Raw genomic sequence first — 12474 nt, 5'->3', positions numbered from 1 at the left:
GCGGTAAATCCATAGCCGGAGGAGAGTCGTCCGTCTCTCTTCCATTATAAAACGATGCCCCTGAGCTGCGAGGGGAGGAAGGGCGACCGCTAATGCAGCCTAAAAGAAATTAAGAAGTAAATGGAGCAGCGGGAGTCCTTGAACGTCACTTCCGCGCTTCACGTGCCTGCGCTTCCGCTTTCCCAAAGCGCGCTCTCCGCACCCTCCGCACGCAGCAGGGGAAGGGCTCGTCCAGCGAGCATCGAGAGCCCGACGGGAGCTGGTCCGCTCTGCCGCCCTGCCCAGCCTGAGCTGGCGCAGCCAGTTCTGGTTTTCTCTCTTTCCCCTTCTACTTGTCCCTCTCCTCTCGCGACGTGAGCGGGGAGCGGCGGGAAAGCGAAATAGGAGGAGGGTAGGGGAACCGTCATTCTACGTGGAGATCGCAGCAGCCGCGTTTTGCCCGCCCGCCGATCGGGTGTCGCCGTTTGCCGTGGTCGTTTTCGCGTCTGTCAGGGCTGCTGTGGTGGTGTGGTGCGCGTTCGCATAAGGCTGTCCCGCCGCCGCTATTTGATCTTTGTGCGCGAAGCCCGACGCCGGTGGTGAGAATTGTGCCGCGCCGACACCGTGCGACGAACATGGAATAGACAGCGGCGACCGGAAAGACGCGACGGTGTCGTCTGCAGCGACGTGCACTCTTTGTCCCCCCCTACGCAAGTTCTGTCGTCGTTTGTCGACGTCTTCGTAGCGCCGACGTCTTGACGCAGTCAGGTAACTACGCTGTAGTACTTGATACGCGTGTTCCGAGCGAGACGCTCTTCGTCGACGCGCAGAAGCCGCAACTTGAGGCGGCAGGCGCTTTCTTGTTGTTGCTGCTGCCGCCGTTTGAAAACTTGCTTCGAGCACGCGTGTTCCCGCGAAGTGAAGAGCGCCGGGATACTGGTTCCGCTGTCGCCGGTCACGGCGCGGTCCGGTTGCATGCATCGTAGCATCGGTTCCGTCGCTGATGCAAGTTGGGCAGTTTTAATGGTTGGCAGTGCACTGTTGCACTCGGCGTAGACGTGTTTGAAATGTAAATGCCGCTCCTGATTCAATTCTTCTCTGGTGCTTACATCTTGAAGCCGCATTACCGGGTACCGGTTGTACTAAATCATTTTATGATATCCCATACCTTACTACGCATTTACAGGAGGGATGGATTGGAAATGTTCTTGTAAATTGCAATTGCCGGTCGTAGCCTGCTTGTTGATCGACTTCAGCGCCCCTTTTTGGATATACCATATCTGCAAGGGATCAGAGAAGTGATTAGCGCCAGTTCAGCGGCGTTGAGCGGCTGACGCACGGCTTCGGTTACTGGAACATGGATTCATCACCTCTGAGGCGTTCATTCGACGAGCAGCTTCTTGGGATAAAGAATTTCACATGTCTCATCTTTTATCTGATGGTTTTCCTGTCGCACGTGCAAATTCGGGTGTAAATGTAGCTTCGTGCAAAACAGGTGTGCAAACAACTGTCAACAGCCATCTGTTGAATTTAGCCGTTCTAAAATGCCAAAAATCTCCAGAATTACGCTTGTGTTCCCGTGGAAGTTGTGAGAAGAGTTAAATGTGTTGCGTTGGGTAAAAAACGGACGCGAAAACTTTTTTGTATCTTTAAAGGTATGCACATAGTGGATAACAAGCCCGAACGTTTGTTGCAGGCGTGATATATTCAATAAGCTGCTGTTAGAGCTTTCGGACACGGCCCTTCTGCGGACGCTTCTGCGTCTCGTGCTCTTGCTTTCATCTACATTAGCTGTCACTGCCGTTAGCAAAGCCAACATGTCCTTGCCTAGCCCCATCAGACGGCCTCAGTCATAATGGATGACGCCGCAAACTCGACCATCAGCGTTTGTTAATCACGTTATCAATCTGCTTCAGAGTGCAAGAACAAACTAGAGGTATAAGTGCTTAAGAAACGCCGTGACCAATTTCCGGAGGCGTTGAACTCTGATCTTAAGAAGCACAGTGGAACCTCCTCATAACGAAACGGTTTATAACGAAATAAGAGATATAACGAAGGAATGACGATTCCCCTGGGAATCTCGGTCAATACGGGATTATAACGAAGTCACGGCCGTAACGAAGTGGTCGCCGGGCTCCTTCAACTCCGTTATAACGAGGTCCAACTGTGCTGGATGGATGAACTCGCTTTTTATGACAGTAGAACTACATACAACATGCAGATACCTGTCGTTACAGCGCTCAGAACCCCGCGCATGCGGTTGCGTGCTTGCACTAACTATAAGCACTATATTCTCTCAGTGGATTTCTATTTTTGCGCTTTGGAATATAAGCTGCTGTTGCCTGTTGAAGTTTGATACCTTGGCTCTCGTAGGCCGTTTATAGGTAGACGAGTAACCGCGCGGGTTACGTCAGACGGCGGTCTGCGAGGAAGATGCTCGTCAGGTAGTTGCACGGTTGGCTGCGAAAGCTGACTTGGAACGCGAGCAGCGAAAGCTTTCTGGTTGGCCTTGGAGCTCATCCTGGAAAGAAGGGGGACATTGCAGTGGTTGCACAGACAAGTGCAAACTGCGCCATCCCGTTCCAGGCTGGCACGTGTTCGCTGTGAAAAGACGTATCATCTTCCTAAGTCTCGCCTTCCTCATCTCTTGCAGTAGAATATCAATGAGGCTGGTGTATACCTAGCGTACGCGTGAACTGAGTTCTTTACTTGGAAACAGGAAACCACGCTTTATTCATTTCGCCTACCATCGTCGCTTTGTCATATACAGATACGACGCACTCGCCCACTATGTGGACTTGTGTTTTTTTATACATTGAGTATTGCTCGAGGGCATAAAAGGAGGGGGTGATGTAAGAAGGAGGAGGTTCGCCTAATCAGTTAAGTCAAGCCGTGATGAGGTGCTTGGGCCCACACAACATAAGATGCTGCGCAGTCCAACGAGAATCCATTTGCTGCCAGGTGTCGGGTTGGCACCGGGACAGACACTCGAGCTTTTCGCAAAGAAATTATCGACTCGGCTGGTTATTATCGCATTCGCGATGAAATTGAACGCTGTAGTTTTTGGCTGTGACATACTACACCGGCAGCGACGACCTTTTCGCCTGCTGCACGACTTAGGGTCCTTCCTTCTCTCGTCTCTGGGCAGAAAGGTGGTACTGTCAACATTGACTGACTGAGACAGAGCGGTGGGTGGACAACTCTCGGTCAGTCAGCGAGCCAGTTGGTGGTCGCGTCATAGAGGTGTCACGCTGCACTAGGATGTCAAGGTGGGAGAGGTGGTGGGGAGAGACAGAGACCAGAATACCGTAGCGTAGGAGTGAGCGTTTATAGGACGAAGTGTTAAAAGCTCCTCTACTCCGCGCGTAGTGAGAATGAGGGGCAAAAAACAGCAGTGGAGCATGGCATAGACGATATACGCGCGGCGATTCTCACTCTCTTGTACTCAACTTCCCCGCAGAGTTAAGCACAAAAAAAGTCCATCAATTCCTTAGCAGGTTTTCGGATCGTCTTACTAATAGCGAGAAGTGGAGACTGAAGATGGCACCTTCAAACGCGAGCATGCAGCCCAATAATGCGAGCAATACAATGACCGCAAATGACACAGCTTTGTCTTTTCGTTTCATCCATGCTTATTACCTGGGAGAGGGGGTTGTCCATGTTTCTTACTTGGGGGGGAGGGGGGGGGGGATTGAGCGAATTCTTACGAGTTCGCTGACCTTCCGGGCCTTCATGCACGCAGTCGCATCGGTTCTTTCCTGAACATGATGCGACTGTGTGATTGGTTGGAAAGGGGTGAAAGGTTCTGCTACTGACCTGCGATTGGTGGACCAATTCATATTTCAAAGTTCCCAGGACACCGAGCCATCGGGAAGGAGAACTCCCCTTCTTATCCCTTCAGTGCTTTGAAGTACTGGAGGTGCTACGAGACCTCCCCTGGGAGACGCAGCGGTTGAAACCCGGTGGCCCCAGTTACTTTTGCAAAGAACTGTGTACCAAGGATTATCTTCAAAGACTCAGTGTGGGTCCACACTAAAGTACTACTGAACGTCATTCAACGCTTGTCTTTTTCTGCCTGTCATGCTTTAGCGTTAGCTGTAGCGCTGTTCCTCTTGATCAAAATGCCGAACTACAGCACTACTGAGCGATCAGAAAGATGTGCGGGCTATTCTCTCCGCAGATACAACACGCATAGCTGTGAGCACCGGCGGCCTTCATTGTTTTTGTTTTTATGTTCGCGGCATGCACATTGGCGCGCGAATTCTGCGAAGCCGGAAGCGGGCGCGTTACTCGTAGCGGCTGCATACAAGGGCGCCTCCTGGAATGCGTCGTCGCCCGGTTATGACCGTCCCCCATCGCTAGGAGGGGCGTCGGCGGCGAGACTGCTGCTGGCGCGCGTCAGGGCGAAAGAAGAAAGATGGTCCACGTGGGCCGGTCGCCTTTTTGTCTTGTTGGCCGTCGCTTTGTGTCCCGAGGGAGGGAGAAGAAAGGGGGGACTCGTGGACCATCGTTCGCCGAAAAGGAGGTCGACGACTTGACGGCCGCGCGTCCGCCACCCCGTTCGCCGAGGAGCGGGGCAAAGCACAGCGGCACACGCGATTCGACAGGCAGCTCGACCCGATCGCTTCGAGCGCGCGCTCAAATTTTTTTTAATTTATATTTTTTTTATTTATTTTATTTATTTAGAGTATGCCGCATTGTTCATCACCGATAGTGATGCCTGACTTCTAACAGTTCCACGTGACAGTTCAACCGGATCAGAAGGAACAGGGACACCGAACTTCATTTTTTTCTATGGAATAGTGCGTCAGGCATAGTAAAATGTAGATCACCACAGACAAATTGCCTACGCCTGGTAATTTGTTCTTCCACATAGTTTCGGTTTCAGCAGCCGAAGCTAGCAGGTTCCAGACCGCGTGAGGCGTGCTCATAAATTCCATTATACAAGCTCTTTCGGTTTGTGGTTTGTGAGGATTTAACGTCCCAAAGCGACTCAGACTACGAGGGACGCCGTAGAGAAGGGCTCCGGAAATTTCGACCACCTGGGGTTCTTTAACGTGCACTGACATCGCACAGTACACGGGCCTCTACAATTTCGCCTCCATCGAAATTCGTTCAAATGCTGTCGTTCCGGCACTTGGAGCAGACTGGCTTAAGAGTTCGAGCTAATTAAAAACGACGAAACATTGATTTATATCTCAGTTTATGTCTGCCCCACGTGACTCTAACCTCACTTGTTAAGTTGTAGTATCATCTACGTTTGGCTGCTGGAGCCGGAACAACATGAGAGAATGAATCTCATTATAAATTATGTGCTGCGTGCAGGCGAATTCCATGTGGTTATACATGTTTACTACTAATATCTTTCATCACCATTCCAGAAAAAGAACGTACAACAATGCTTCTACTCCTTCATATACTAGTATATACGGAGCGAAGTATAACCACGACGAAACAAATTGTCCACCACGAGAGTTGTTGTGTAACTGATGAATTTATTAAAGCTTCATATAAGTGAGCCCCGAATGTGATTACGGCTTATATATGCCACTCCCCTGCGCATGCATATTCTACTCTCCGACGCTCCCGGTTAAGTGGAAATGCGAACAGATGTGTCAAGATTTCTCAGTGCTGCCCATGAGCACACTACACTACATATTTGCTTTTGAACCTACTGGCGACCTCTGCCAGCTCGTGGGACACTGGCTGATGATGACGAATATATTTCTTGGAACAACAGTTCTGTGTAACTCTATCGAGGTGGACATGCGTATAGGAATGAGTTTTGAGCGAATATTCCAGGGCATCTAAGTATAACGCGTTCTTGCGGTGTTCTGAAATTTTGACTCTTGAATGAAAGATATGGATATTCGCTTCGGTGAACCAATCAAATCAGATCATACAAAGCGCAAAAGGGACAGGACGCACGAAGAACCAACAAGGAGAAGGCGCTTCGTGCGTCCTGTCCTTCGTGCATCCTGTCCCATTTGCGCTTTGGATCATCTAGTCATGTACCAACTCGCCCACCAATCGATTCTTCTGAACCAATCAAATACTGTCCATTTAAATTTCGTACCATTTGGGATATTTCTCGCACATTGTTCGAATCTTTTGCGAATACCGTAATTCCGATATACGTGTCCGCTGACTGTACACGTTTAACGTTAAAACCTTACGCAATGCCGGACTTTTGCAGGCGTGGACTTTGCAGTAGCTTTGTTTCGAGGAATGCCTATTGTAACGTTCTATGCCCAACGCTATTCTAGCTATACATAAGGTTAATTTTTAGGGTCATATTTGCGCTGTATTTACATTGCCATCACAGAGTTTACTGGACTTTCGCGCGATCAGTGGCACTAGCAGCTTTCTCCACTCAAAGACTATCCTGTCTTCCCCCCACAACCCACACTGAATGTACAGTCGAGCCCACTTATAAAGAAATTGAGCCGGGCTATACACATGGGGCAGGCAATAGTCCGAAAATTATGGTAGGTTTTTAATACTAGTTAGTGACGCGGCGCCGAAGTATTCTTCAGCAAGCATTTCGAGAACTTCCCCAGCCGCGACGCCGTACGAAGTGTTGCCGCGTTCGGATTGCGCTACGGTAGTGCGCCGCATTCCTTTCGCATGACGGTGCACTCTACACTCTTAACAGAAATGAATAAACAGGGTGTAAAGTTGTGCTCTAGCGCACACCCTTTAATAAGGGAGTGCGCTAGAGGACAATTTTACACCCTTTTTACTCCCATATAGGTGTATTCGTGTTTAAAGTGTAAACATAAATACTCCTGTATTGGAGTAAAAAGGGAGCAAGCTGTCTTCTCCCTTTTATAAAATTGAGTACAGCTTACTCCATTTTTTATTCCTTTCTGTTTGGAGTGCGTGCTATGCCCAACCCTCGAGCCGGCCTTATCTAGGGCGACGTGCTGTTGCTGATTTGGTTCGCAAGCATCATCTAGTAGTAGAAAATTCCATTATACGCATTAGGCGTTCCTGTTGTTTCAACCTGTCTTCTTGCCTCGAGCGCTTAGCGGTGCGCCCGCCGCCACTCTTGCCTCGCGTGCGTGCTTTTCTGCGAATCGCAGCTGCTTCCCTTGTTTACGGTGTGTACAGTTTCTCCACACCGGTATACGTGTCTCTTCTATGACGCCGTGACTCACGTTGAGCGAACTGCCGGCCGTCTGGGAGGTGGTCGAAAAACGTAGTGGCCTCCGTCTTTTGCGCAGATGCATCCATGTGACGTCAACATCGTACAGATTTGCAAGGTTCGCTTGTTCGTTTTAGGTGAGTGCCCTGAGGATCAGGGCTCAAGATATACGTTTGCAGGCTGTTTCCATTATGACACTCTTGCTCTCCACTGGTGCTTTTGAGTAGCGCTAATCTGCTCATCTAGTTGCGCACTGATTCTTCGCCTAAGTTGGCTTTAAGTGCATCGGCGTATCCAACCAGCTGCACTTATGCTATGAACAAAGTGCATCTGGTGTTCAATAAAGAACGGAAAGTGCAGTCAACGGCGAAAGGATCAGTTGCCAACGAACTTGGGAACGAAGACGTACATTAAATTCAGTTGTTAGTTCGCCACTGGTTTCGCCGAATTCTATCGAACGTCAACGCTATTAGCGTCTAAACAGGCAATTTCGAGAGATATAAAAGGCCACTGAAAAATCACCTAACTCCAAGATCCACAACCCCCCTCCGCCTCCTGGACGAAACAATCAAAATTTTCAGCCGCTGTATATTGCTTCACTGGCAGGCGGTGGAAGGGTTTTGAGCTTTTTTTTTTGTATGTGGCTGACCTGCACACTTTCATCGTTGCGAGACGCTGAGAAAACAGCCTGATTTGCTGTCTCCATGCTTGCAGTAGCATAATATTCTCAATAAATCTACCGAGTGATTCTTTTTTTCATCTCTGTGATGGAAGGGGGGCCATAGCTACGAAGAAATGGAGGAACTATAGAACAATCCCACATTTTGACTGCCTTGGTTCGAAAGAGTGCAAACGAAGAGACGCATTCGTCAGCTGATGGTTCACACCTGTGTACTGCGCCTGTGCCCCCTGTTTTTTTGTCTCGGTAAAATGAAACAAAATACAAAAAGCTGACTTCCACTGTCTTACATCGTAAACCAATGTAACGTGACATTCAATGAAGCTAACTGAACCAAGTGGCTTCCACGTCTTTTTTCTTCGGTGCGCATTGCCCCTGCCATGCCAAGGACGAACAAGCTGGCCCATATATGTTCTCGTGACAACTTGTAGTTTGTTTGTCCCGTTTGTTCTAATGGTTTTCGTGCGTGTGTCACGGTACAAATTATATGCTCACGACCAGCAAACTTGTATTGATATCTGGGCGGCGATTATGTATGCATGTATCGTTGACTTTGTTTCGGGATTCACGGAGTCTTTCACAACTTCGGCAAACCTTCGCGTTAAGAAGTACAGCGCGCAAATGAGAACATGAAAAAAAGGTAGGACGCAGCTCCGTCATGTACCGTCTAGCTTTTCATGCTGTTTGCTAACGTGAAGCCGTGCTGGACGGATCAACATCGGGCGCGAGTCGGATAAACTTTTTTGGTTTGCTCTTGCGACGTGTTCCCACCGTCTTACCTGCCGTATCTCGTTCAACGTTTTTCTCCCCGGAAGGTAGACGCTAGCTACGTGTCCTCACGTACATGCTCCGTGGCCTTCTCACGCGTGGCGCCCGCAGAGGTGACCGCATTCTCAACAAATGCGCATGCGCTGAACTCTGAGCCGTGCCGAGGGTCGACACCGCTTAACATAAGGCAGTCGGCACGCTTGAAAAGCCGCTGGCGGAGCCGTGGAAACTGCGGTGGGGCAGTATTCCACACCTTTGCGTTATCTCAGGGAGGGGAAAAAAATCAGCTTCCAGTGCGTTGTCAGTTGGTGAGCGTGTAAATCTATGGAAACTCCAGCATTTAAAACAGTTCAAGGGGGGAATGTAATGAACGAATGAAGCATTGGACTCGAGGAGTTTCACAATAGAGGAGAAACTCTTCTCGAAGCGTAAATATAAAACGATTTGAATAAAGAGAACTTGCTGTTCGACTAGTTGGTTGCGGTTCATTCTTGATTTGGAAGTGGCGCTTCGTCCTGTTGTCTGCGTTCGTGTTTTGTCCTCTTTTTTATCGCCTTACATATCGAGGATGTGAAAAGACGCGCGAACTGCACCGGAGAAGCGCAAGGAATTGCGCTTTAGGTTAGTCAAGTTACGCGTAAGGTGACCACCGTGACGTCACTAGAAGCGAAGTACCGGTCGCCACTTACCGTGAGAAAAGAACAACAACAAAAGCTGGCTAAATAGGGTGTGCAGGCCTCAAGAAAGCTCATTAGTGAGTTTTGCAACGCGAAACACCAGCTGTTGCTTCTTTACACGTATGCAAAAAAAATAATTTGCAAAGCGTCGTAGTGGTTGAAAAATGTAACATCAAATTACATGAGGCATCGGGAGGTACCAGATCTTTTTTTTTTTATTTCCGAAGGTGCCCACAACTAGAAGCGCACAAAATTTATATCATTACTGGTTGCAAGATCTATCATCACGAGTTTGTCGAAAGGCGTGCTACCAACCCCGGTGTTCTGAGAAATATTATTTCCTGCGTTCGCTAACGAACGTGGAAAGAACTGTACTGGGTGTTTCACCTAAGATTTTGCACAATTATTTAAAATAGGCTTTTTTGAGTTAAAAGAGCGGTTTTTTCAGCATAGCATTTTCTGCGGTGTAGTTTCGGGCGAATGCCGTTAAGACGTGCTAACTTGCCGACTGATTAACTATTATTGAATCATCATCATCAGCCTGACTACGCCCCCTGCAGGGCAAAGACATTTCCCATGTCTCTCCAATTAACCCTGTCCTTCTCCAGTTGCGGCCACCGTATTCCCGCAAACTTCTTAATCTCATCCACCCATTCAACTTTCTACCGCCCCCTGCTACGTTTGCCTTCTCTTCCAATCCACTCTGTTACCCTTAAGGACCAACAGTTATCTTGCCTTCGCATTACATTCCCTGCCCAAGCCCATTGTTTCCTCTTGATTTCAACTAGGATGTCATTAACCCGCGTTTGTTCCCTCATCCACTCCGGCCGCTTCCGATCTCCTAACGTTACACATACCATTTTTCTTTCCATAGCTCGCTGCGTTTTCCTTTTATAGTTATCTTTTTAACTACTGCTGTTAGCCTCCTTAATAATTGAGAGGCCTGTTGCTCATCGTAAGTAATATCCATATCAGTTTTTTTAATTTCGTAAACGCAGTTACCCTCGGCGATTTATGCTATATATATATATATATATATATATATATATATATATATATATATGCATAAATAGGGCACTTGAAACTGGCAGCCAAGGATGTATGTGGAAAATTTTATTGGTTTTCAGTGCGGGCAGTTGTTTTTCTTTGTCCCGAGAGTATTGCCTGTGTAAAAATCTGGAAGTTTATAAAAAATAGCACTGGCACGGCACACGAAAGGGACGCATAGGCGCCGGAGAAGATTGTGTATGCACGGACCGCCCTTTTCCTACGAAGGCTGTTGGCGAGCGACGCATGTTCTGCCTGCTATCTCTTCGTTTGTCTGACCTCCAAGTACGCGCGGTGAATCCCGCAGATAGAAATTCTCAGCTTGCGCCCTCATCCTTCCCCCCTTTTTTCTTTCGTGATGCGTTAAAAGCACTCTGTGGACAAACTGAAGTCGGTCTGTGTCGACTGATTTACCGCGTTTAAGTCACAACGATGCACTTTCTACGAAATCGCAGCATTTATGAACTCCAAAGAAGAAGAAGAAAAAAAAGGTACGACTGCCATAAACGCTGAGAAAACGTCTCATTGTGTCGATACCAGCGTTTTTGTCTTTTTTTGTGTGTGTGCGTGTGGGTGAAAGTAGCCTCATTGCCATCAAAATGCGGTAATTAGTCGAAATAGACTGACTTCGATTTGTACACGCTGTTTTTTTTTTTAAGCTTTTGTTTCGAGTGATCACGTCGTTGCAATCTATCAGTCTATCTCCTGTTAAATATTCGGCAGAAGGCGAAGTACCAGCCTGAAAGTGAGAGGAGGTAAAGAGGGAGACAGTCACTTTGTAGACTATGCTCTGAAAAGATCCTTGGCATGGGGCAGCAGGGGGCGCTGGTCGTCCTATTGGTCCGGCGCCAGCCAGGTACTGTGGGTAAGAGAGATGGGAGGGGTGTGGGGGATGCTACTGGGCGCTGACAGACAGTGCTCTAGATTGGTATAGGGTGAAGGGCAGTTGGGGCAGAAGAGGTCAGACCATAGGCGAAAGAGATGCAGGCGAGCCTGGATCTGAAAAAGGTGCTGGTGCGGAGCTTGCAGAGGATTTGAGTCTGGGCGACGCTGATTCGAGGTTGGTGTTTGGGGAGTGCCTGAAAAGAATTACTGAGCTGCGTGCAGTGTGCCTTCATAATGCTTTTGTAGCGTAGAGTCTCGCAACTGGTCGGAGGGCTTCACAGTGGAAGTTAGTTTGCTGCAGAGCATACTTCGTTGGCGCCTGTCTACTCTACGGCAAGTCGTAATAAGTGTTTTTCCTCAAACTGCTGCTCCATCCACGCTTAAAACATAATCGTAATTACGAATTTGTACACCCTGAATCAACATAGTTGGCCGATGAGTCAGGCTAAAGTGGAGAATGGTAAATTTATTTCGACCGCTCAAATCACGGAGCGAATCACTGATGTGGCTTGCGGACATCGTGTCACATGACGCCGCGTCACGGATTCATGGCAACCGATCTTAGTCCGCGGTTGATGTGGACTTTTGGAAATCGAGCTAGGGCAACCAGAACTCTGCCCCTCTCTATATTTTCTTCTTCTCTCTTCCGGCACGGAAACGGCCGAAATATCTCACAAACACGAAGAGCAATTTGAAGGTGCTGTCAGAAAGGTCCAGGCTAATGCACCGTCGCTGACGGCGTCGTATCTCGTTTCTTGCAGCTCTGCTGTCGGTAATCCGCCCGCTTCGTCGCTATGTCAATGCTTTCAAGCAGGCTGACAGCCTGCCGACTTGACGTCACGTCACGGGTTCGTTCGCGAACATTCCCGAGCTGTTCTAGCGTTACGCGCCAAACACTCAATGCACAGGGGCATTTTTGCGTTCCGCCTCCATCGGGATGCGTCTGGAGCTGTGGTGGCTCAGTGATTATGGTGCTCAGCTGCTGACCCGAAAGACGCGGGTTGGATCTTGGCCGCGGCGATCGAATTTCGATGGAGGCGTAATTCTAGAGGCCCGTGTGCTGTGCGATGTCAGTGCACGTTAAAGAGCCCTACGTGGTCAATATTTCCGGAGCCCTTCGCTACGGCGTCCCTCATAGCCTGAGTCGCTTTGACCAAACCGGCTGGAGCTGCCGAGACCAAACCCACGACGTCGCGCAGAACGCCGTCGCCCCTAAGACTGTGCAGGTCTCTAGAAAAACAAACAAGCCTCGCCATTGCGGCCATTGTCCGGCAGTTGCGCGAAGCCCCTGC

General features: G+C 48.9%; 1 protein-coding gene across 2 annotated transcripts in view; it reads left to right on the top strand.

Moving 5' to 3' along the window:
- Window positions 1–232: 232 nt before the first annotated feature.
- The window catches only part of LOC149358512 (uncharacterized), a 47366-nt gene continuing 35124 nt past the window's right edge, over window positions 233–12474 (top strand). The window contains exon 1 of one of the 2 annotated variants that reach the window (XM_089570598.1): window positions 233–747. The gene's annotated coding sequence lies outside the window, so the exon portion shown is untranslated. The remainder of the gene's footprint in view (window positions 748–12474) is intronic. The other variant, XM_089570603.1, reaches the window with a different exon arrangement.

Source organism: Amblyomma mixtum, chromosome 2 (assembly GCF_055824585.1).
Source record: "Amblyomma mixtum isolate Tamu chromosome 2, ASM5582458v1, whole genome shotgun sequence".
NCBI classification, from domain to species: Eukaryota; Metazoa; Arthropoda; class Arachnida; order Ixodida; family Ixodidae; genus Amblyomma; species Amblyomma mixtum.
The sequence above is the reverse complement of the archived record's forward strand: the minus strand, read 5'-3'. Positions and strand labels throughout refer to the sequence as shown.